Below are 25,215 nucleotides of genomic sequence, written 5' to 3'. Positions count from 1 at the left end.
AATTGCTTCTATTTGCAGAACTGCAGAGAGTAATTACTCCGTTCCATGTTACCAGAAACCTACATGTACCCACAAAATATGTATTAGAGGGCTAGGAACTCCCTAGAGCAGTTCCTTCCTTCCTTCCTTCCTTCCTTCCTTCCTTCCTTCCTTCCTTCCTTCCTTCCTTCCTTCCTTCCTTCCTTCCTTCCTTCCTTCCTTCCTTCCTTCCTTCCTTCCTTCCTTCCTTCCTTCCTTCCTTCCTTCCTTCCTTCCTTCCTTCCTTCCTTCCTTCCTTCCTTCCTTCCTTCCTTCCTTCCAGTGACATGAAGGAAAGCCCAGGTGAGGGGAGGAAGTCCCATCACACAAGGGGATGTGAGCAGGAAGTTGGACCTGGACCATTGTAAGCAGCATGCCCTGGAGAAAGGAGAACTGGCTCAGAAGTCCTTATCTACAACTTAGCCTTCTTTGAGTCTCTGACAGGACATATTTCTGGCAATGAAAATGATTCAGCATTGAAAACGCTTTGGTTTTAACTCTACAAGTCCTTGCTGTGTCTGAGCAGCTCCTATGTGTGTTGCTGGTATTGCAGAATGCTCATGGAGCTCATCATTCTCATTGTCATTGAGGAATAAAGTGTGCTGCTCCAACCAATACCTCCAACCAATGTCACTGCAAAATACTGTATATAGATATAACACCTGCTGAAATGTCATCAGGGAAAGATTAGCCCCAAACAGATGCAACACCTGTTTAAAATACACAAGAGATAAATTGGGTTCAGATATGCATACATGGGTTCAGATATGCATACATTTCAGAGCATTATGCTTTGTGGTTATCACCGCAAAATTTGACATTGCGCTGACACTGCTGTGATGCTCAAGCAGAACCTAAATAGGCAGGATATGGGACTGGTTACCATGTTGATCTTATACAATGGGATCCACAAAAGCTTAGGATAAGCTTAAGCTTATCCTGAATGAGTCTACAGGCCTTTCTAGGTGGTGGTGGGAATTAGACTAATCTGTTGATCCCAGATGGATGTATTATTCAAACGAAGAATAGATCTAGCAGATTAATATCCTAAACACCCTTTCAGGAGTAGAGGGGAGTCCTATTTTTAGGTGATAAGGCTGGAGGAGTCTAGAACACTGAAAAACTAGGTTCTGTAAAGTTTGTGAAATGGAAGGGGTCTTCTACAAGGTTGGGAGGAGCGTTGCTTTGGTGGTGACAAAGGGAAAGTTCTCACTTCTGAGTGATAGCATAAAAAGATGCACTAAATTCTACAAAATTTTAAAAAACCCTGCCAAATAGTAAGAGTAGGCAGGCAACCAGTTTATCTTATCACTCACAATATCACCAGTGTAATACCAGGGTGGGGAGGTGATAGTCACACCAACCTAATATTTACAGCTATCCCAAATGCAAATACATATGTGTACACTTGCATGTTAGTAATCAGAGTTTCATTGTTTCGGTGACAAAATAAAGCTATTGATATCTTGGGAGGAAAATAGGCTATGCTCATGGAGTAGGAATCAGACCATCTCTCATAATTATAGAAGGTGGGGGAAGGTGAGGGAAAGCTGCATTCAGAAATATTTGTGGTAGAAAGACAGCTTCAGAAATGCCTAACTAGCCCCAAGAGTTAACAATACAGTCTCTCAGATTGTCCCTCCATGATATAGCTCTGTGCCCCTTCCCAAGGACTCATCAAGAACTCATTGGCAGAGAAATTCTGGACGTAATACTCCACAAGTGAACCTTATCCCTGTACGTGCATGAAGTTTCTTCACAAAGCCTGAAATACCAGTCTTCTGACAGGAGGACTAATTCGGCCTTCAGTTGACTCCAGACAATTAACAGAGTACAGTACCATTCCTAGCTTGCTGTGAGCTGACCGTGCCAACTACTGTGAGCTGACCATGGTCCTGATCTCCACTGAAATAGCTTAGCTCGCAGCTAAGCTACTATAAAACTACAAAGTGACATTTTCAATCTTCTACAGTACATTGGTTGAATTCTATAGATACAGCTATTCCCAATATGGAGAAGGGCATGTTCCATTTGACTGCTATATGGGTTTTAAGATGAAACACCTGTCAGAAGCAGTAGAGGTGATTACCTAACTCAACGCTCCATGCACTTTTGAATACCCAAGAATTCTAACCCAGACTTTACAAGCTAAGGTCTCAAAGCCCTGGATGGATGAGGCTTCATTTCCTCCTAGTATCAAATAATTTTTAAATCTCAAGGTGTTTCATATTTAAGAAGAACCATGTACATTTTGGAAAGTTCTTGTTTAAAATGCATCAACAACCTGAACACAATTCTTACCCATCCATATGAAGGTTCCAGACAGGCACTATGAGATAGCAGGAGGGAGAGGTGGCCTTATCTGAGGAATTAGCTTGTGAATACTGACACAAACTGACCTGGCCTACAGACTGAGGATTTGGGTGCAGACTAATAATAATCATGTGCCACCAAGTCAATTTTGACTTATGGTGGTGAACCTTTCCAAGGTTTTCCAGGTAGAGAATGCTCAGAAGGGGTTTACCATTCCCTACTTCTGGGGGAAATCCTGGGACTGTGCAGCTTGCCGAAAACCACACAGGCTAGCTCTACTCACAACAGGCACAGTGGGGAATCAAACTCCCAATCTCTGGCTTCGCAGCCAGGTACCTAAACCACTGAGCTATCTGACTAGAAGATAGCTATCCACTGGCTTTCATGCTTCTCCAAATGTTGCAATGTGGTTGGCTTTTTTTTAAAGGACCATCATTTCCAGATAGATGATGTCTATATGTATAATGGTATTGGCCTGAACAAGTGGGGGCTGTTGGGAGGCGGAGCCAGGGAAACTAGAAGGGAGGGGTGAATCAGAGAGAAAGTTCAGTCAGAGACGGAGTTCGGAGAAGGAGTTTGGGGGTTTGAGGCAGAGAGAGGGTGTTTAAGGAGTGATTAGTTAAGAATGTGACCTGCATTAATTAAGACGGAAGAGGTTAAAGTAAAATACTGAAGCTTTGTGTAACTTTAAGAATGTCCATAAGAACTATTCCTAAAACAACTTTCAAACAATAAACCTGTTTTTGTTTAAAAGTTCAGTACTGAATGGATCTCAGCCTTTCATAGGAAATATAGGAAATATAAGAGATCAACTGGTGGCAGCGTGTTAAAGGGAATGTTGAGATACCTTTGAGAGCTCTCTGTTAGGTGAAACAAACAGGAGCCACAGGGTAAACATCACAGATGGCTTCTATCACTAGATAGATAGATTTAAGTGCAGCTCTTCCATCTTTCTCTCCTTAATCCATTCTTTGAGGAAAGAGAAAAAATAGCAGAACCATCACTGGGAGAGTGAAATGGAAGGCAGTGTCATCTGGACCGCAACTACCAACAACCCCCATATAAAATTCCATGAATGACACTGGAGACGGAAGCTAGGCATAAGTGCTAATTAGAGCTGAAAGCATGTTTATTTTGCAGAGAGATGGCCAAGCCAGTCCTTCTGTATTTTTAAAAATTAGGCTTCAAAGAAATCCGGTGTTTAATTCCTGAAGAGCAGTCTCTGAGCGAAGCAAGATAATCTGCATAGTCCTAAAAGGGAGAGGACTTCATGCTGTGATACTCTGTTTAATTAAGAATATCCCTCTACTTGTCATGGGCTATCTCTAACATCTGCTTCTGGCCCAAGACAGCAATAACCGTTAGTAGCATACATGTAAGCTTTACAAATGAGTATTAAATACAGTAATGCATATTTGGAAGGAGGAGGTTTTTATAAAAATTGCAGATTAATGTGGAAACAGAATGGGACAAATTTATTTTATATATTTATTATTGGATTTATATCCTGCCCTTCTAGACAAAAGTCTACTCAGGGCGGCTCACAACATCAAACAAATAAAAACAACAATTAAAAACTACAATAATAATACGATCAAGATGGGAAAATGAACAACAAAAGCAAGAAAATACAATCAAGAATTGGCGGGAGGGGAGGCCTGCCTAAAGAGCCAAGTTTTTAATTGACTCTTAAATTTATGGATAAACAGATGCTAAATGGACACATTTAGTCTGGAAAGTGAGTGATGCATTCATCCCTAGGTGGCCAGAGCATGGATTAATGATGTTTGCAGACAGTTCTAGACCTGTTTCCTCCTGTTTCTGGAATGATCCCACCGGGAATGCTGAAGGGCAGGTCCAGATCAGAAATGCCTTCAACACTATCAGCAGTCAGGATCTTGACCCAAATTCCATGCAGGGCTGGCAAGACTGGTTTTGGCAGAAGATGAGGTGGATGGGTGACTAGCTGAAAATTAAATCTTTACTTTAGCCAGCCACTTGTCTTGGTTTAACATTCATGCCGTGTTCAAACAAAATTGTATCCTATAATAATTTATGCAATGGTTCATATACTAGCCTAAATTCAATGCTAGCAGAGAAAAACAAGGCATTTGTGCAAGTCTGTTGTTTTCCCCACCCCACCTGCACAAGCCAAAAATGTAACCCTGCCACCTTGAATAGATCTGATCTAATCTGATTTTAGAAGCTAAGCAGGGTTTGTTCTGGTTACTACCTGGATGGGAGACCACTAGGGAATACTGTGCTGGGGTGGAAAGAATGTGACCAGAAACTCTGTGAAGAGCTGCTGCCAGTCAATAATACTGGGTTTCCAGTGTTCTTATGGTCACATACTTCTTTGCTTTTCAGTTATGCTACTGACTGCATTACTGGATCCTGTTGCACACCTACTGGATCCTGTTGCACACCTATGCTACTGACTGTGTTACTGGATCCTGTTGCACACATTTATTATGCAACCAATTCCACACACTATAACTGGGAATTATCCGACCATTGTAATTAGGGCAAGAACTGTTGAGCTAATGGCTCTACATTTTCAAAGCTAATGCAAAGATGGAGTCCAATATGAATTAGCACACTTCACTGTGCATGCACAACTGGGATTAGTTGCAGAAGTGGGTTGTGCATCCAATTGCAGTCTCTTGTGCTGCTGTTTGTACTATACAATAGTGGAATCCAGCACAATCATATTGGCAAGAGGTTTCACTCTGTGTTTACTGCCCTTAATATGGATAGAATGATGAAGGGAATCATAGGCACCTTCAGAATATGGCAGTGTCTGTTACTGAAGCCAACCGACATAACTGTACCAGCTGTTGTTATGGAACTGGAAACAGAGAAATCTGAAATGCAATGCATCTAACAAAAATGGCAAAGGGACTCAGTGACATTTTCATAGTTCTGATCAAGTTACTAAAATATGACAATTTAGATGTTTAGTGAAACTTTTCAATCAGTCCTACAGAACAGAAATCTCACCTTGACCTTTATTAATTATCCAAATAGGAAAATGTCAAAGCTTTTCCAAAGCTTGAAGTGACTAGAGAACAATAGATTTAAGTGAGTCAGTTCCTTAAGATTTCCTTTGACATATTCCATGGCAAAGTTCACAAGAAGTGTGAAGGAGCAAGAGACATGCAGATTGGATTCAGAGCTGGTTTAAGAACCAAGGAAGCTACTGCCAAAAGGGAGACAGAAACATTTGAACTGTGAATTGATCACAGAATGCTTTCTTGAATCAAGAGACTGGCCAACACAGAAGTGCTAAGACAAATGAATTGCAAGTGAGAAATCATCAAATGCGTAAAAATGCAGAAAATCGAATGTAATGAGAAATGAAAAGTACAGAGTGTTACAGCTGATCATTCAAAGTAAACAGGTAAAGAAGTGCAGGAAGAAGAACTTTTTGGATGATGACGAATTTTGGAGACTGATTTGGATGCAAAGTAACATTTCACTTTAGAAATGCCACATCCAAAATCAGTAGAATCATAACAACATTCACCCTCTGGTAGGATCTCAGGTAAAAACAAAAGAAAAAAAAAGGAGAAGAACCAGAAGAATGATGATGTTGGATTTAGGTCTTTCTCTGTTGCAAATTGCAACATATTTATAATAGCAGAACAACATACTTGGATTCTGGCTTAGGACTGCAGCACTGAAAGGTGGCTTGCCATGACAAAATCAGCGGCCATAGATCCTGATGAAATCAAGTAAAACCACCTCCATAGTATCTTTTACTGGAGTCAGTTCAGACATAGGATAGCAAATGTTGCCTTGGTATGTTTCACCAGCATTTAAGCTCAAGTTGAAATAGTTCCTGCTGGTTGTTTTAAAAATACACCTGTCTCTCTTTGGCTTTTTCTGCAAATGTTTTTATCCTGATCCTGCTTCAAAGGCAGCCATATAAACATAGATTTAAACATCCTTGTTCTTTGAAAGGAAAGTAATCTGGCAGACTTTGCTATCCTCTCAATTATCTATTCATCTGAAGTTGTCTTACTCCCACAACCATTATGTTTAGCAATCCCAAATCAGTTCGTTCATGAGCAAAAATTGCTTTCTGTCAATCTTTAAAATATTGGGTTATTTATTTCTTTAGTTATCCTTTATTACTGAAAAAATTGTTCCTTTCAAATATCTTTCTTCCAGGTCTGCTAGCCTGATTCACACAGCTGGATTATACCAAGTAACTAATTTTTACAACTCAACCAGTAACAGATTATGTGCTCCCAGCCCCCATGCTTTCGGTGCCGCCAAAATATCTCTCTTGTGCAAGGAAGGGGAAGCAGAAATCTCACTGCTCATTGGCACCACACAGCAGCAAATAAAGCATGTTGGGCAGAAATCAGACAGAGAGAAATCACACAAGTCAAGGCAAGGCAGTGGTTCTTGGCCTTCATGATGTTCCTTTTCACACACTTGCTAATTCAACACAATTCTGGCCACTATGGAGCTGTAATGCTAGATCCACATAAAAGCAACTCCTTCTCTGTCTTATGACACCCACTAGACATTCTGGCCTTCAATTAGCCATAGTAGCTTAAAGTGGCTGGGTATCGTGGTGGCGCTGTGGGCTAAACCGCAGAAGCCTGTGCTGCAGGGTAAGAAGACCAGCAGTCGTAAGATCGAATCCACGCGACGGAGTGAGCTCCTGTCGCTTGCCCCAGCTCCCGCCAACCTAGTGGTTCGAAAGCATGCAAATGTAAGTAGATAAATAGGGACCACCTCGGTGGGAAGGTAACAGCGTTCCGTGTCTAAATCGCACTGGCCATGTGACCATGGAAGATTGTCTTCGGACAAAACGCTGGCTCTATGGCTTGGAAACGGGGATGAGCACCGCCCCCTAGAGTCGAACATGACTGGACAAAAATTGTCAAGGGGAACCTTTACCTTTACCTTTATGCAGGTGAATGGGGCTACAATGATTACAGTTAGAAAGTTGAAAGGGTGGCCTGTCTGCCTCATCCTTTCATCCCCTGGAGGATTACCACGAGACTATGGCAGTAAGACAGCCTGAGGGCACAGACAATGCGACAGGACACCTATGTGGGCTGAGAAGGAAGAGGAGCCCCAGCTGTAGGGAAAGAACACATGTGGAGTTGGGTGGCCGGAGCAAGAGATAAAAAAGGAAGAGGAAGAAGAAATGAAGGAAAGGTGGATAGAGGCATGGAAGGAGCAGCTCTCTGTCTTCTACACCATGAAAGAGATCCAGCCACTGCTCCTTCAACCACTCCTCCTCCACATACTAGAGTAGGTCAGTTTTGCCCCAGGGACAGGTTGTGGTGGTGGAGCACCCATCCTCCCTCTCATCTGGGTCATCAAAACAGCAACAGCACCAACCTGTGGAGCCTTGCTGAGGGAAGCTCATGCCAACCCAGAAGGGTTGCTGGAGGCGTTGCCAACAACAACAGCACCTCAGCCATAGGAAGAAGGGAAGAAGCAACTTTGCCGAGAAGCCCCACATCAGCCAGAGTGTTTGTTGAGAGGTGTCACATGGCTGCAGGTCGCTGCCTAGAACTTAACCCCACCTACAGATACTAGTCAGCTGGGGCCTAGTGCTGGAAATGTAGGCCTAGCTGTGAACAGCCAGGGACTAGTCTCAGGAACTGAACCCCTGGAAGGACGGACAGGTCAACGAGACCAGGATACCCAGCCTGCAGATGTAGCCCATCTCTCTAGCCCAATAATACCAGGACTCTGGAGATCATGGAGGCTACGGCAGGCTAGACCTTGCCCGCCTCTCTCCCTCTCAGGGGCATTTTAATAGAACAGCACCTAGACATTTTATTGCCCCCACTATGTCCTGGAGGAAAGAGAGAAGTGAGGAATAGTACTGTAGTCCTTGGCATGGCAACTCTTCACAACCCCACTAACATGCTTATGTCAGGATAATTTTGAGATTTTTCTGTTTTGTCTCCCCACCCCTTCAAACTCTGCAACGCCCTGCCTGGAAGATTTCACAAGACCCCAAAACTTACTTGTTTTCACTATTTTAGTTGTTTGATAAAGTTACTGCCCACTGTTGATTTTGGATTTTGTGCAGACATCACACCGGGTCTATTTTCCTTTTTTCATTTAGCAACAACGCATGATTTCTGCAGAAGCTTGGAGAGATATTAACAAATTGTCCTTAAACTCGTCTCTCATTATATGACAAAAATATTGTGTCTGGGGATCTGTCAAGCCACCCACTGGTGATGGAACTGCCTTTTTGTATAATGAAGGACTGGCAGCAGCCAATATAGTCTTGTAACAGGACTTAAAAATACTTTGGCACAGGCTTATGAAGGATGGCTTTGTTTCACAGGTTTGTCAGGTTCCACAGCATCCCACTGGTCTTTTGAAGAGACAAACATTATAATGGAGAATGAGGCACTGCAAGCACAGAGCTGTAATTTATGACATAATTTGCACTCCTTTTTTGTGTCCCCATGTCCAATCTTCCCACTGAAAAATAGCCCACAGGAGTCAAGAAAAGACATGCTTATAAAATATATGGTTGTGGACCGTGGTCCAGTGAAGGAGTCTTGGCTCTGACATGCTGAAAGTCTCTAAATAAGCTTGGGACAAAGAGAAAGTGAGAGATGGGTTGGGTGGGGGAAAAGAGGGAAGGAGAGAAAGATGGGGGAGACAGAGGGAAAGGTGAGAAAGATGGGGAAGAAGAAGAAAGAGAAACAAAGACAGAGAAAGACAAAAAGAGAAACGAGGTAGAACAATAGAAGGAGAAAGGGGAAGAGAGAAAGGGAAAGTGGGATAAGACGAGAAAGAGGACAAAAGGGAGAAATAATCATAATTAGCAATATTTGAGCTGGTGGTTTACTGCCCTATTAGTTAAAACTGGTATATGTGAAGAGATGAGGGGGAGGAATGCCTGGGTCTGAGCATCTCATGGGAATATTGGTTCTGTGCTGAGCCCCCATTTTGTGCTTGATTTTGTCTGGGGAGGAGTGGCTGGGCTCAACAAGCATGCTTAGCACAGGTGGGTTTGTGTCCTTCCAGCAGCAAACATCTGTGGGCAGGTTCCCCCTCTTTCAGCAGCAACTATTTATACCCTCTAAATTGCAGAGCTGGTTGTCCTGTTCTAATTATGCCCCTAAAAAGAGAAAGAGGGAGATCAAGAGGGGAAGGGAGTGAAAAAGATGGCGGAAAAAGATAATGGGAGAAGGTGAAAGAGAGAGAAGGGACAGAAAAGGGGAAGATGAGAGAAAGAGAACAGCCAAATTCTTGATATAATCCAGTGACCACACTCATGATGAAAGAGTTTGTGGAAGGGAGAAGAAAAGGGAGTAGAGATAAAAGCAGGAATGGCTTTACCATTAAGCTGTGAGGGAAGTGGTTCAGGTCAAAGATGTTGTGGGGAGGCAACAGTGGCACTCCCTAGTTTGGGACCCCTTTGCTCCCTTCCTCTTGCAGGTGATCAGCATAATGGGTGTCCAGTACCCTCCTGTGGGGTAGGGGACTCTATGCCCCTGCCATGTTGAAGAAAGCTTCTACTGCCAATCTATTCAGCTTCTGTAAACAGAATGGAGGGAGGGACTATCTTGTTATTTGCATTAGATAGCAAAATATCTCGGTTAGGACTCTAAAAAAGAAATACAAGAAAAAGAGTTTCTGAGGAATACCAAATATCCAGGAGCTTGAACAGAAGAGTAATAGATAAAGAGGAAGAACAAGCCAGTGACCATCTTGGTGAAGTCCAGATGGCGGATCCTTAACTTTCCACTAGTATTACCACTAGTGGAAGGAAATGGAAGCCCCAAAGGAATGAGTATGTGTATGAGAGCAACTGAAGTACCATGATTTCTGTCACAAAAAAAGGGGGGGATCTTATGGAGATGTGTCACACAGAGCTTTTCACTTGGTAGTATCTACACGTAGAGTCTTGTGGCACCTCAAAAACTAGTAAGTTTCATTAGGATATACTTTTGGACTCCACAAAGTGAACCAAAGTCCATAAAAAGGTATTTTCTACTATGATAGTCAGTTAGTTAAGTCTGGATATGACAGCTGGACAGTAAAGAAAGCTGACAGGGGAAAATGAGTAATTTAAAATGTGGTGCTGGAGGAGAGCTTTGCAGATACCCCGAACTGCCAGACAGATGAGCAAGTGGGCCCTAGACCAAATCAACTCTGAGCTATCTCTGGAGGCAAGAATGTTGAAACTGAGGCTCTCCTACTTTGAGCACAGGATGAGAAGACAGGATTCTCTGGGGAAAAACCAAGAGTGTTAGGAAAGGTAGAAAGCAGCAGGCAAAGAAGAAGACCAAATATGAGATGGATTGACTCCTTAAAAGAAGCCACAGGCTTGAGTTTACAAGAGCAGAGTAGGTCAGCTGAAGACACATTTTGAAGATTACTTTATTCAGAGGGTTGTCCGAAATCAGAAGTTATTTGATGGCACATAACAACAACGTGTAAGTTTAAGGTGCCACAGGAATTACTGTTTTTGCTGCAACAGACTAATACATTTATTCCCCTCCCCCTTCTCTTAAAATTAGTAACCCATAAGACTTTCTTGTGTGGACTTGACAAGTGGAATTAAAACTGTGTTACAGACATCTCCATTTTGAAGGAAATCAACCCTGAGTGCTCACTGGAAGGACAGATCCTGAAGCTGAGGCTCCAACACTTTGACCATCTCATGAGAAGACTCCCTGGAAAAGACGCTGATGTTGGGGAAGTGTGAAGGCAAGAGGAGAAAGGGATGACAGAGGATGAGATGGCTGGACAGTGTCACTGAAGCTACCAACATGAATTTGACCAAACTCCAGGAGGCAGTGGAAGACAGGAGGGCCTGGCCCTGCTCTGGTCCATGAGGTCTCAAAGAGTCAGACATGACTTAATGACTAAACAACAACACCACAGACATCTTTTCATGAGGCACAATATGATTGTTTTTTGATCGTTGCCTGACACCATCTTAGTGTTTTATCATCCCACCTTTTTGCAGTGATTAGAAAGGGTATATTTCAGCCGAGACCTTTCTGTGATGGAAATGCTGTTTTTATTGAGTGAGCCATCAATCAAAGGTAGGCAATTTTTTGAATAAATCTATTTATCCAGCATAAAATGTTTGCATTGGTCTCATTAAAACAAAAACAAATCAATGCTTGAAAGCTAATTCTTTCTCCCTGAGTCAAATATGAGAAGGCATGAAAATCTATTGCCAGGCATTTAATCTGCTCAAAGTTGCCAGGGTTGACCTGTGAGGATTTTAAAAACTCATTCCTCAACTAAAGAAAGAAAGCTTTTCAAACTTGGAAATGTCAGATTGTTCCAGAATAAATTAATCTCGCATGTCGAAACAGAGATTAGAGATAAATGTGCAAGACTATAAACCAGCCCACAGCAAAAAAGGAGAGGAGTGTATTCTCATGCTAGAATGAAAAAGGCAGGAAATGTCCAGGTATCTGAGCAGTACTTCCACCCGTGTCTCAGATCTGGCCCTATCCTTAGGCGGACTAAACCTATGGCTTCTCATGGTGGCAGACATCTGTGAGGCAGAAGTGTACTGCCATTCCCAGTTCCATGCTCATTCTGCTCTGTTAGACTGCAGAGCAGTGTGTGTCACATGACCTTTCCTGCACCCGCTACCTGGCAGGCAGTCTTGCTGCTCTCAGCTGCAGTGGAGGATGTTATCCCATGTCAGTCAAGAAGCAATTTCTTATACTCCTCAGACCATCCTCAGCAACAACAGCACTTCGCCAGCCAATGCTTGGTTCCCTTCCACTCCACAAGGAGAACAGCAACTTCAGATGACCTCAGAAAGATCTGCCCTGCTGAGCATGTGAAATACTACGATGCCTCTGGCCATCCTCTCAGCGTGTCCACAAAAAACACACAAGGGATTCAATTTTTTTTTTTTTTTGTGGACACGCTGAGAGGATGGCCAGAGGCCTTCCCCACAAGGATGTGCCAAGCCAAAGAGGTGGTGAAGTTATTGATTAAATAAATTTTGCCATACCACGGGATTCCTAGGGTGGGGGTTGTCTTCAGACAATGGGATGCATTTCATTACCAATGTCGTTAAAAAGGTCTCAGCTTTCTTGGGCATTGACTGGAGGTACCCTGCAGCCCATCAACCCCCAGTCTTCTGGGCAAATGGAATGTTTGAACCAGACCCTGAAATCACATTTGCGTAAGTTGTCATAGGAAACAGGTTTGGGATGGGTTGATCTTCCCCAGGCGCTTTTGCAGATTCATATCCTTCCTCAGGGAAAACTGCTGATCAGCCCCTTTGAGGCCATGTATAGGCGTTCCTTTGTGGTTACTTCTGTGAGTTTGGATGGGACAGCATTGGCAAAGGGAGGTGGAGAGGACTTGTGTAAATATTTGCTTGGAATCTCTGGTCTCCTACAGGAAACCCATCGGTTGCTTTTAGAGAAGGAGTTGCAGACCCTTGACCCTCTCCACCCTGGAGATTGGGTTTACAATACCACATGGGCAGTATATAACATGGAATTTTAAAAAGAAATTATAGCTCTCAATGCCCGAGATTCTAAGAAACATAGTCTACAAAATTAACTCTCAAAAGCCGTTTCTAATATTTGCTGCAGCCTTTCCAGCATCTCCCCTACTATCATTCTTGTTTGTAAAAGCTCTGATACTTCTATTGGCAAAAGTGGCTTGGAAAGTGAATCTTTCGTTGTTGTTTTTTTAAAATGAAAAACTTATATAGTTCTACCAAAGTTTTAATCTCAGCACACCATTAAGCAAACAAGTAGAAAACTTTGAAAAGAGAATAAAAAAAGGAGTCAATAGATTTCTCCTTATACTTAATCTGTCTCTTTACTTGGTTTGTGTTAAGCATAACCATATCCATAATTCTTCTGTCCATCCTGTACAAGACGGCATAAAAAGTTTTGAAGCATTTTGCTTGTGATTACACAATTGCTGTGGGTGGGTGTGGAATCATATCAGTTAATAAAACATACAACCAGAGATGGACACAATATGGAAAAGCGGCAGTTCATGTTGGTTTGTCACTATTCACGAACTACAAACTTTCATGAACTTTCCAATGAAACAAACCATTTTGTCATGTGTACAATTCAGGACTTCTGGGAGTGGTAGAATGGCCCCCATGTGAATTAGAGATACCAAACCCATAGCAGTCATCAGCTGACTCTCCTTCCTACTTCCTCCAAGTTTGGCGAAGATTGGATTTGGAATGTCCAAGTTATAGCCCCCCCCCCAAAAAAAGTGCTCTTTAGTAGCTGGAGGAGAGTCATTTGAATACTTGCTGTGAGTTTGGTGTCTCTGACTCATGCAGGGGCCTTTTTACTACTACTCCTGGAAGTCCTGAATTGCACAAACCACAAAATGTATGAATCGCCAATGGCAATAATGGTTTGGCATTTTGATTCATTCTGGGTAGGTACAGTCCTCCAAAGTGCCCCGAAATAAACCTCGAAAGAGTCCAATTCATAGGCTTTGTTCTTTGCTTTGTGGCTCTTTTTGAGGACATCTTTACTCATACCTGTCGCGTTCCCCCAGTGTCCCCTGTGTGTTTTCCCTCAAACACAGGTCCACCTTCGGACACGATGTACTATTTTCTCCCTTTACATGCTGCTACCAGTGGATCTCTATCGACCCGGGCTGCCAAATATAACAGATTTATTTATTGTCTGATTGGTAAATCACAGAAGTAAAGTCATAGATGTTCTTTTATTGTTCAATCATTAAATTTGCATAGGATTATACGTTTGCTTGTTTGTATTCATTTACATTAACCGCTGTAACAATATCTTACGACTGTCTATCTATTTTCTATTACAGTCAACCCTCAATTTACAAACTTAATCCATTCTGGAAGTCAGTTTGTAAATCGGAAAGTTCGTAAATCGAGCCAGCATGCCCCATAGGAATGCACTGGATACCAATTAATCCATTCCGGCCGAAGTCCTCCCATGGAAAAGCTTGTTTGGAAAAGCAAGCCGGGCGGCCAGGGAGAAATCGGCTCCCTCCTTTCACCCAATGCTGAGTCCCCTTCGCGCCAGCTGAGCTCAGCCCAGCACGAAGGGGACTTAGCATCGGGTGAAAGGAGGGAGCCGATTTCTCCCCAGCCGCCTGGCTTGCTTCCGAAGCAAAAAAGGCAGGGAGAAAGGGCGGGAAGTTCAAACTTCCCGCCCTTTCTCCCTGCCTTTTTGGCTTCGGAGGTTTCAAAGGGCTTCCTCCAATGTTGAAGGAAGCCTTTTGAAAGCTCCAAAGGCAGGGAGGAAGGGCAGAAAATTCGAACTTCCCACCATCCTGCCCTAGAGCTCCATATGATGGACAGGCGTGACTTGGTCATTCCACCACAATAGCCGAATAAGACATTCTGGGTTTCTGGCTTATTTTGTCTCCACTGTAATTTGTTTTCAATACAATCTGAGATCCTTCCTCAGTGTAAGGCAGGATTGAAAGTACTGTACATTTTTAGGCCTGCTACAACGTGTTCATATTACTTTCAGCTACCACAACAGGGTCTAGTACCCCTGTAGATAATTCCAGAGACTATCGATACAGATTCTGGTCTTCTGTGCTTTTAAAATCTGTGACTGTACTGCAAATTCAACAGCGTCATCCCTTTCCCCCTGACCTTTAACTTGAATCAAATATTCAGAGACATTTCAGTGAAACTGAATTATCATCATCTGTTCTTAGAATAAAAGGCCCTTTAATTATCCAGAGGCCTCCTATCTCTGTTATCTACCTTTCCCCTCTTCTGATTAGCTCCTCTTTTTAAAATAGAAACAAAGGGGATATTATAGTAAGTGAAAAGAACACCATCTGAAGCCAAAGTGAGGCCAGAAAAGAAAGAAAAGAAAGAATGACACTGCCATACACATTAATTTATCACCCCAATTTGTTTTTCAAAAATGAATGACAATTTTAAAGGCCACCATCTGAATAGTTAAACACCAATGATGTTAACAGGTTGAATAAAGATTACTCTTTCATATCATATTGGCTTGTTAACTATTGAGAGTAGGACTTCTTTTACTATTTTTAACCAATTAATTGATTTCTTATCATTTAAACCTAATACGTTATTAAGGATTATTGTAACAAATTAATGGAATAGTTTCTATCAGGAAAAGAGTAACATTATCCAATTTATTTCTGAATAGGCACTAGCATTAACAATTTTGCTTTACTGATAAAGTTTCTAAGCTTTGACTTATCCCATTTGGCTCTTACTGGCAGGAACTATATGTTTCAGATGAAAAGAAGTAAGTGGTTTTTTTGGGGGGGGGCTGGGTTATCTAAAAACCAGGCATGAAGCTGCCTATTTCTCACATCCTGCTTTAATGCAAATCCTAACATTAAAACTGGGCGTGGAACATCTCCCTGTTCCACAGACGGACTAGCACTGGGAGGCTTCCTGCTGCTACTGATAGCACCAGGTCTGAGGCAGCCTTGTTCTCTTGCCATGGGGTGGGGAAAAAGCCACTGAAGCTGCTCTCATCCTGGCAAATACATTTGTTTATTTATTTAAAATATGTTTACCCTGCCTTTCTCCTTAAAAGGACCTCAGGTGGCTTACAGCACCAAAAAGACAATATTTAAAAGCAAAAAACTGATATATAAATATTTTAAAAGAATTAAACGAATATTATATTAAAAACCCTAAATAAAATCAATACTAGTAACACGTTTAAGAAGCAGCAGAGCACAACAACCCAATTTGAAATACTCCTCTCAGACAGCCAGTCACTAAGGAAAAGCCTGTCTGAAAAGAAAGGTCTTTGCCAGCCAGTCAATGTTGAGGCGACTAGGGGGCCTTCGCGGCACTGGCTGGGCCAGTGATGCTCTTTGCCTTCAGGGGCAACCCATCCGCTCCGGTTTGTCGCACGATGAGCACCAACCCAATGCCGTCAGTTGCCAATGTGGGCTTTTAAAAACCGCACCAAGGTGTATGTCATGTGAAATGACCCAAGCAGCTACAAACCAAAAGGGGACGAGAGGAAATCAGTGAGGACTATTAAAGAAAAACGCATTTATTCCTGTGGTGATTTAAAGATGCCATGACATAAATGGTCAAGTGACAAGAGAAAGGGAGGTTTGACATGAGTATCAAAGAGAAGGGGTGTGACAGCACATAAGGCAGTACAGTATACTGGAAGGGAGGAGCAGCAGAGGGCTTGATAAAGGGAGAGAAAGGAATCAAGCTGTATGATCACTGGGGGATGTCTTTAGAATGAGGAATTCTGCAAACCCCGTAATATGGGAGTCAAATCCCATATGTCTGGACTCCCAAATCAAGCACTTTAACAAGTCTTGCTGCATTCTTCAGATGCTAATAATTCATCTTCATGATGCCACCGGAAACAGATTCCCCTACTCTCCTCCAAAGGCTGAGCCTGATCAGGAAGTATTAATGGATGGACTGAGAACTGAGGCGATGAGGTAGCAACTGTTTATCCCTGCTTTATATGAAATATCCAAACTGATGTATTAGCAGCTTCTGCACACTTCTCTCTTCCTATCTTACTTTCTCTCTCCATATAGATGCACTTGCTGACAAATCAGCAATCTCCCTCAGAACAATTGCATAGGAATTTTTCTATATACTTATTACAAACGATGAATGAGGCCTAATTAAAGCATGCCAGTAACACAGTGTGCCCATGGCTCATTGCCAAGAGAGAAAGAAAACCGGAGAGAAAATTTGTGCACATTATAATTCTTTATGGCTGGGCTGGGATTTCTCTTCCTCCCCCGCGGCTTTCAAAGCCCATTTTACAGCTTAAGGAGACAGAAGGAAAGCAAGAAAGGGGATCATTTTGTTCTTCACTTTTATCTGCTATAATCACTATTAACAAATGATTCCCGGTTTGTACTTTAAAGAAGAAATGCACAACTGTACTGATATTTTCCATTCAATATTTTCTGAGTCCCAACAAAAGACAAAGTGCAATGTCTAGAGGTGAACAGAATATTATATAGATACAAAATGGGGTATCTGTTGAAATCAGCAGATTTCCCAGCAAATGTGTTTACATGGGGGGGTTAATAATCTCAGAGGATTTCAGAAGACGCATACAGTTGTACAAAACGCCTCTGGTGTCATTAAGGGCCACTCCACATACTCAGGGGAAAAAAACCAAATAGTAAAGCCTTTGTGGGCTAGTTGCTACTTCTGGCTGAATGGGGCCACATGCCTGAAGGCTTCACAAATAAATGCGTGCATGCACACAAGATATTTTCTCTGTATGTCAGGAAAGGGATAAATTCCTCACTCCAATGAGCTGTTTACGAGATGCAGATGGGTTTTTGAAAATACTATATCAATCACCCTAATTTTTAGTAAGCCCCTCCCCAGTAAAAGCTAAAACAGGCAAATTTTTGCACTGTAGAAAATAGATAGATTATAGACAGGTCAGAGACAGGCTGTCAGACAAATCTTTGACAGACAGACATTTAATAATAGAGAATATTCAACCTGAAAAAAGGAACTTAGATGCTGGGAAGTGGAGGTTAGCTCAGTAGAGCATTTACGTTTCATCTCAATTCATAAAAAAAATGCAGCTCAGAATTATTACCACAGGCCAGCTGATATGTTTATTTTTATTTCTTTATGTATGCTGATAGGCTGAACGGTACACCACAGAACACAATGTTTTGATGTGCTGACTGGAAAGCAAAGATTTCTTAGCACTCTCTGTCTGCTGTCATAGATGTGGTTGAATCAAGTGACGTCTCTCTTTCTCCTTGAAAGTGAGCCAAAAGTGGGGTGGGTGGGAGAACCTTCTTGTAATCCTTCGTACAGTAGACACAAAACTACTGGATAGCCAGACACCTCCCCCATCACATGCGAAGTTACCAATGGCTCAAATGGAATGGAAAGGTGTCCTATTTTCAAAGTCTACAGTACACTTGAGATTTCATCACCTTATTAGTACAGATTTGCTATCAGTTGAGCCATGCATGCTTCAGTTGTACCACAGGATGTCTCAAGACTCAAATTCTTTAGAGCTAGGCATTGGATTTAGACAAATCCTGAATTATTTACAGAATCTGCTTCATTACTTACAGAATCAGCTTCATTAGTATGAAGCCCAGAGATATTAAAGTGGAATAGCCAGGTTCTGACCTGGAGCATGTTAAAGAAAATGTATACGAATCAATTTGTAATCAAGTTTACAATTTGAATCCTATGGGACAGAAACCACTTCAGATTAAATCCAGGTACATTCTGTAGCCTCTAGTTGGCCTCTGTCATAGACTGAGGGACATATGCACAGCCTTACATTAAATTATAATAGATGATCTTTGTAAAACCATATTTTAAACACGTGGCTATTACCATATAATATTTCCCTGCACCTTCCAGTAAAATTCTGTTGAAGTGGGCATTTTGTCATACCTACTCCAAATCACTGGCTGATCATCATGTTGAGGCAGGTGGAGGAAAAGTTATTGGGAAAAGTTACTTTTTTGACTACAATCTCCCACAATTTCCCAGCAGTAATTGTTTCCAAAGATTACCTTTCCAAGTCCAGTCAGTGAAACCAAGATGTGCATCACCATTAATAAGCCATTCCTGGGAGACAAAGAAAAAAAGCTTTTGCTGTTTCTTCTTCTTCTTTCCCCAGTGCATCTTAAAGAATAATTTTTTGTGACAGAATCTATTTTCAAATACAGAGATTTATTTATATCAATTCCCAGAGTTGGGCTCATTAAAATGGCTTAGCAACTGTACATAAATGTGTGCCTCTTGGCTCCAAGTCAGGCATGAGAATAAGCAGTTTATCTCAGATGACTTTAGGCACAATCTACTTCATACAGGATCCAGGACCCTACCTACCATTAGGCAGAATGAGACGACTGCCATAGGGAGAAGATGCTGAGGGGCAGGAGCTACTGCCCGTCATTTCTCCTCATTCTCCTGGTCATCTCCATCTCAGAGAGCACAACACTGAACAAGTCTTAAGGCCTTTTCTACATCCTTAAGTAGCAAAACTGCAATCTCTCCTGCCTCCTGTTTCTCTTCTATACATTCTCTAAGTCAGGGGTCATTAACCCCTGGTCCGCAGCCCGGTGCCGATCCGTGGGCTTACCAGAACTGGGCCGCGGATACAGATCTCTGCATGCACATGCGGTGAGCGTGTCATGCTCATGCAGGGCGGTGTCGCACCTGCAGTGGGTGTGTCATGCTTGTGCGGGAGCATGTCACACTCACGCAGGGGCATGTCACACTCACGCACATGCACGCAAGCGTGACATGCCCTCCATAAGCACAACACACCCATCATGCGAGCATGACGGGCCCCTGCCCCCCCTCCATTGCATGGAGCTCACTCCCTCCAGCCGGTCTGTGGCCCCAAAAAGGTTGGGGACCCCTGCTTTAAGTGATCCACTAAGATCACTGTCAAAATAATTTCCAAGGTCCTGATGCACAGCTCTTTCAAACGGGTTTTGTTTTCATACCTGAAGTATATACCAGTGCCACCCTAAAACAAAATACGTGCCAGTGATATTAGGGAAAAGCAGAAGCCTCTTCTGTCAACAGAAATCTTACTTTTCTTGTCCTGGCAGAAAAACTCTCTTTTGTTGGCTGATTTCAGATTTCAGAGATCTGCCACCAGAAGGGCTCTGTTTACTAAGATCTGCCAGCAGAAGAATATCCAAGAGTCAAAGAAGGGTTAGAGCAGTGGAATAAAACTCCAGCCAAGGGACACAGGCATCATGGCAGCACAAGAGAGTCCAAGGTGAGGATTCTCCCTAAGTAATTTCCAATATTCTTCAACTGGTCTAGTGTCAGCTTATCTAGCCTTGAGCCATTTTCAGTAGTAAGGTTCCCACTCTTAAGTTCACAAAGCACAAACATAAATCACAGTGATCACCATCTTTGCAGAAAAGAAAAAAGAAGAAAAAACAACATATATCAAAAATATTTTGTGCACTTCTTGTAACTCCCCCCCCCCAAAAAATCTAATGCAGAATTTTGCTTTAAAATGTACCACACACAAGATTCCTATTTTTGACAAATAAATTGCTAGCTGTAACGAGGGTTTATATAGCACTTTTCCTAAACAACCAAATTCTTCATCTTAATTTTGTTGGGACATCAGATGAATGGGGAAGGCCAGTATTTTACTCTGTCTCAATTTAATACAGTGCTGAGATGCTGATGTAATATTTATATTGATCAGTGTTTCAATTTCTCTTTCAAGTGAGTTTATCTAAAAGCCCAAGAAACGGAAGGCAGAATAATTCTAACAATAAATAGATAGATACCATGCCTATGCATTGCAAATAAAGGTACGTACTGAGATGGAGGCTCAGTTCGGATGGATCTGCTAAACCATGGGGATAATAAGGAGCTACTATAGATGAATTCTGCACTGTAAATCGTGGACTGAGGGTGGACTAGAGAGGGCCTTGACATGCACCCCCTGCTCTATGATTTTATGACCTCAGATTAGAATTTTAAACACAATGCTGAGCTCTATCGTGTTATATTCTAGGGACCGGAACACTTTCAAGGCATTGACAAAGACTTCTGTTACAAAGAGAAGAAAAACATGTAATTCAGTTTTCTTGCTACTATCATTGACAGTTCAGGTTGTTAACCTACATTTAAATCTGTGGTGGGGAGGGGGGGCTGATCAATTTTTTTTCCTTTTATACTTTCTGGTGGCTCTAGGGGAGACCTACCTATCACAGCAGTCTTTGAAGCACATGGCAAATTACTATTTTCCCCCCTCCTACTTGCAGTTCTTCAGATCTAGTCCCTTGAGACTGGATTCCAGACTTTTATCTTCTTTGAATCCATGCTAACCCCACACTTCAGATGAGGCCCAGGGAAAGTAATGGTTCTCAGGTCTTGAAGAGCAAAGCAGGGACAAATCAGCAACATGGCAGAGTCAAGATCCACAGGGTGAAATAGAGAGTACTTTAACAAAAAAATCTTTAAAAGGGACCGTGATCATATCTACCACCTTCTTTAGTACCCTGTTTCTTTTCACTTTGTCTGTAATTCTTATAGCAATCCTTATATCAAGTCGCTCAAGTTCTGCCATAGATTGGAAGGTGCATTCTGTCAGTAATAATACACTGGTGTAAGCTTTCTTTGTTGTGGAGATGTGAAGGGTACTTGCTAAATTCCTTGTTCTCATCAGATTAAGCTGCCCTGGTGTGATAAGAGATTTCATCATGTGAGGAACTCACAACCCTGTGAGATTACTTGCCCCCAATACAAGAGCAAGATAAGAAGCTTTATTTTCACCAAGGTCCCTGCAACATGTTGTACAAACTATCTCTGTGCAAAACTAGCGCTTTCCCCTTTCAGGAGCAAATAACAGACAAGTAGACACACACAGAGCAAGCACCGAAAGACTGGAAGAAGAACCAGCTCAAAAAGACACAAGCTGTTAAGGTGAGTTCTTGCCCATCAGAATTTGACCCATACCCCTAATGTCCTCACACCTCCAGAACGCACTTCCTCTGGGGGTTCATCCAGGTCCTTCTTTACTGAAAAAGACTTTGAAGACCTACTTTTTTCTTCTTAGAATTTTCTTCATTGATTTAAACCGTGAACTGCTATTTGTACTTGATGTCTTCATGGATCGTTATTGTTTTCTGTTGCCTCTTCAGTCATGCTCCCTGCCATGGGATTTTTCCTACCTTAAAGGACAGGGCAAGGCAAGCAAAAGACCACCCTCCAACATCGTGCTACTGCAGTCGTTGACCAACACCCCACACATACACTATACGCTATGAAGAAATGCATTCATCCTGTTCCCACAAACTGTATGGGAAAGAGGTGGCAGGAATGTGCCCGAATTCCCACCTACCCAGTGTTCACCCTTGGTTAGTTGTGGCGGATTACATCATTAAAAGACCAAAACAGATATTCAACAGGTAAACATAAGCACAATATTTCAGCAGACACCTGCAGCACATTATAGTTCTACCTTCACTTGGGCTGAAAAATAAACAACAGCAAGAACCTAAAAAGATCTGGTATTGGGAAAGAGGCACTGTTATCCAATTAAAGCAAAAAAACAACAACAAAAAACCAAAGCAAAACACATTAGTTTGGAACCATTCGGTTGCCAGTGTACATATTCCTATTTGCAAGCTGTTAGTGAAAAGATTAACCGGATGGAGGAACCTGCCCTTCTTATACCTTGCACATCTGAGGAAGCCAACTACCCATGAAAACACAGGCCACCATAAAGTTGTTTGCCAGAGCACTTGGAAGTCTTTCTACTTTGTCCAAAGGGTATCTGGCTCAGTATTTTGAAGATCATTATCCTCAATCTGTGTTCATTGCTGCATATATGCTACAGCTAATCTTGCTTTATCATTTGCAACAGGTGTAGAGGCTGGCAGCTCTATCTGGCCCAACACTCAAAGGCAGGGAAGAAGCTATTGGTTCCCATCCCCTTTCTCTTTTAACTCAGTGTACAATCTAGAACAACTCCTGACAGACAGCTCTACCCGCTGGGTTTTGACTTGCATGATAATCCCTCTTAGCTTTGCAGTTCTAGATAAGAAGCCAAAAAGTGGGTGTTCCAAGCTGTAATGTGTATCCACTAAGGTTGCCAGCTAAATAGGGGGAAGGGAGACCATCTGACCAGATTTTGTTAGGCTTTTGTTTAGAGAAAAGAAACAGACAAAGCTGTTTATAAAATCTGTATTCCACAAGGGAATACAGGGCTATCGTTTTTTTGAGCTGGTGAACTCTGTCATACTTGCTGGACTCCATTCTTTGCTTCTACCATTAAACCAGTTCTTGGTTTCAATCACTAACTCATGTTCTGCAGATTACATCAAACATTCAAGTTTCAAAAGTTGGCCATCAGAGATGGGCTTCATGGCAGGTAACAAAAAGAAGAAGAAGAAGAAGAAGAAGAAGAAGAAGAAGAAGAAGAAGAAGAAGAAGAAGCTGTGTCATATTCAGTAGGACCATCTAACTCAATATCATAAATAGTATCTGACCATCTATCTCAGGGATTTTAGCCAAGAATCTTTCCCAGACTTACCTATGATGCTGCATTGAACCTGTGAACTCCACATATACACTCTACCAATTAGTTATACCTTGTGCCATAGACAACCAACTGTAACATCAAGCATGGGCATTACAATGTGCTAATCATGACTTAACAACCCAGCTAACTAACCATTCAAGTTGCTAAAGTCCTTTTTTTTTTGGTGGACATTAAGGGTAATATTAAATAATGATGAAAAACTGTGGTAGAACCCTCATCACCCAGGGAAAGCTGCTTCAAATCTTCTAACATTCTTCATCACAATGATTACTTCTGGGTGGCAGTGGTGGGATTCAGCCGGTTCGCACCGGTACTACAGAACCGGTACCTAATTTACTTTCAGTTCTGCAGAACCGTTTGTTGGCCTGCTGAATCCCACCACTAGCTTTGCCCTAGGGCACCAAAGCGTAGAGCTGTTTAGACTGGTAAATATCAGGAAAATAAACAGCAACATCTCCCCAATGTTAATCGCTTTCCTGCTTTTGAAGGTGTCACTTCTTCCCGTGGGCGGACGGGCATGACTGTCTCTCCCTCCTTTTTAATGGAAGGCTCACTGCCCCTAGGAAGCAATGGTTGGTGTTCTTTGGATTACATAATCCACAATCCAGTTATCCATACTTGACTCTTGCAGGTGGGGAGGGGGGGCTTGTCATTCCAATATAAAAAAGGAGATCTGAAGAAAAGGTGATTTCAACTGCCTTGATTGTTTATTCATAGGGAGAAAGCAGAATTAGTAAGATTATATAACTTCAGTACTTCTGTATATGTAAAGGGTGGGGCAGTTTCTCAAGATCTGAGGATGTAGCTTTCTGCAAAATATGGAAGTGAATAGCTTTCCCAATGAGACTAAGGATCTTTAGGAAATATGTCCATGAGGTATGCGTGCTGAAGGAAAATGCCAGCGGGAGAATGGAGAAGAAAGGAGGAGGGCATGAAGGGTATCCTGCAGACTCTGTGTGTTCTAAATCCAAACAGAATGTGGAGAAAGATAGTTTCAAGGAGAAAGGGCATGCCAGCTGCCATGTGCACCATGAGAAAGTACAGATGAGGGTGTGTCTGTCAGCCTTTGCACAATGGGGTATTGGAGGGGAACACATAGGCTGGTGTGTGTGGTAGATGAGCTTAGTTCATCGTGCATTTACAGTATATTGCATCCTACTGCTACTTGGGAGGAGAGGAAAACTGTCACGTTCAGAAAAAGACCAACTCGATTTTGCCATATGTTACTGTTCCTATACAAAATGTATTTTGGAAAGTGAACCTTCAATCAATAACCCATGGAAACCTGGCTGCCAAATATATGTGATCATAGCTATATGTCCAGGATACATACCCGGTGTGATGTAGTGAATAGAGTGATGAATTAGGACTCTGGAGACTCAGGTTTGAATCCCCAATTGGCCGTGGAAATGCATTGGGAGTGTGGAATTGAGAAAACCACTCCTTAAATATCTCACTTACCTTGAAAGCTTTCTTAGAGTTGCTATAAGTCAGTTCTGTGTCTGGATGGCACATAACTAACTAATAGTTTTATACTTCTTTGTAGATTTTGAATGATGGAGTGTATTAGTATCTGCTCAGAACACTTCTCAGGGCAAGAAGCTGGCTACAACAGCTGGGCTGTATTCCTGTTACTCTTTGATAACATGGGTCAGTTTTGTGCCACTCATTGCACCAACTTGTTTTAGATGACTCAATAAAGGAAATAAAGCAAGTAAATCATTTCAAAATATTCATTGATAAGTTATATACTATTTTTCGTCAATCCAGTAAGAACCAGATTGGACTTCCCAAAATATCTGAACAACTTGGAATTGAAGTTATAAAGATTGGTAGAGTTTTGGGACCAAGATGGGCTGCCTGTAGTTTAAGG

At 42.1% G+C, this 25,215-nt stretch overlaps 1 protein-coding gene across 1 annotated transcript in view; it reads right to left on the bottom strand.

Annotated features, from left to right (window-relative positions):
• The window catches only part of PLCXD3 (phosphatidylinositol specific phospholipase C X domain containing 3), a 98,512-nt gene that overhangs the window by 35,463 nt on the left and 37,834 nt on the right, over positions 1–25,215 (bottom strand). The window lies entirely within an intron of this gene.

The sequence above is a fragment of the Pogona vitticeps genome, chromosome 2, assembly GCF_051106095.1.
Source record: "Pogona vitticeps strain Pit_001003342236 chromosome 2, PviZW2.1, whole genome shotgun sequence".
Classification (NCBI taxonomy): domain Eukaryota; kingdom Metazoa; phylum Chordata; class Lepidosauria; order Squamata; family Agamidae; genus Pogona; species Pogona vitticeps.
Note: the sequence above shows the minus strand (reverse complement) of the source record. Positions and strands in the feature narration are given on the sequence as shown.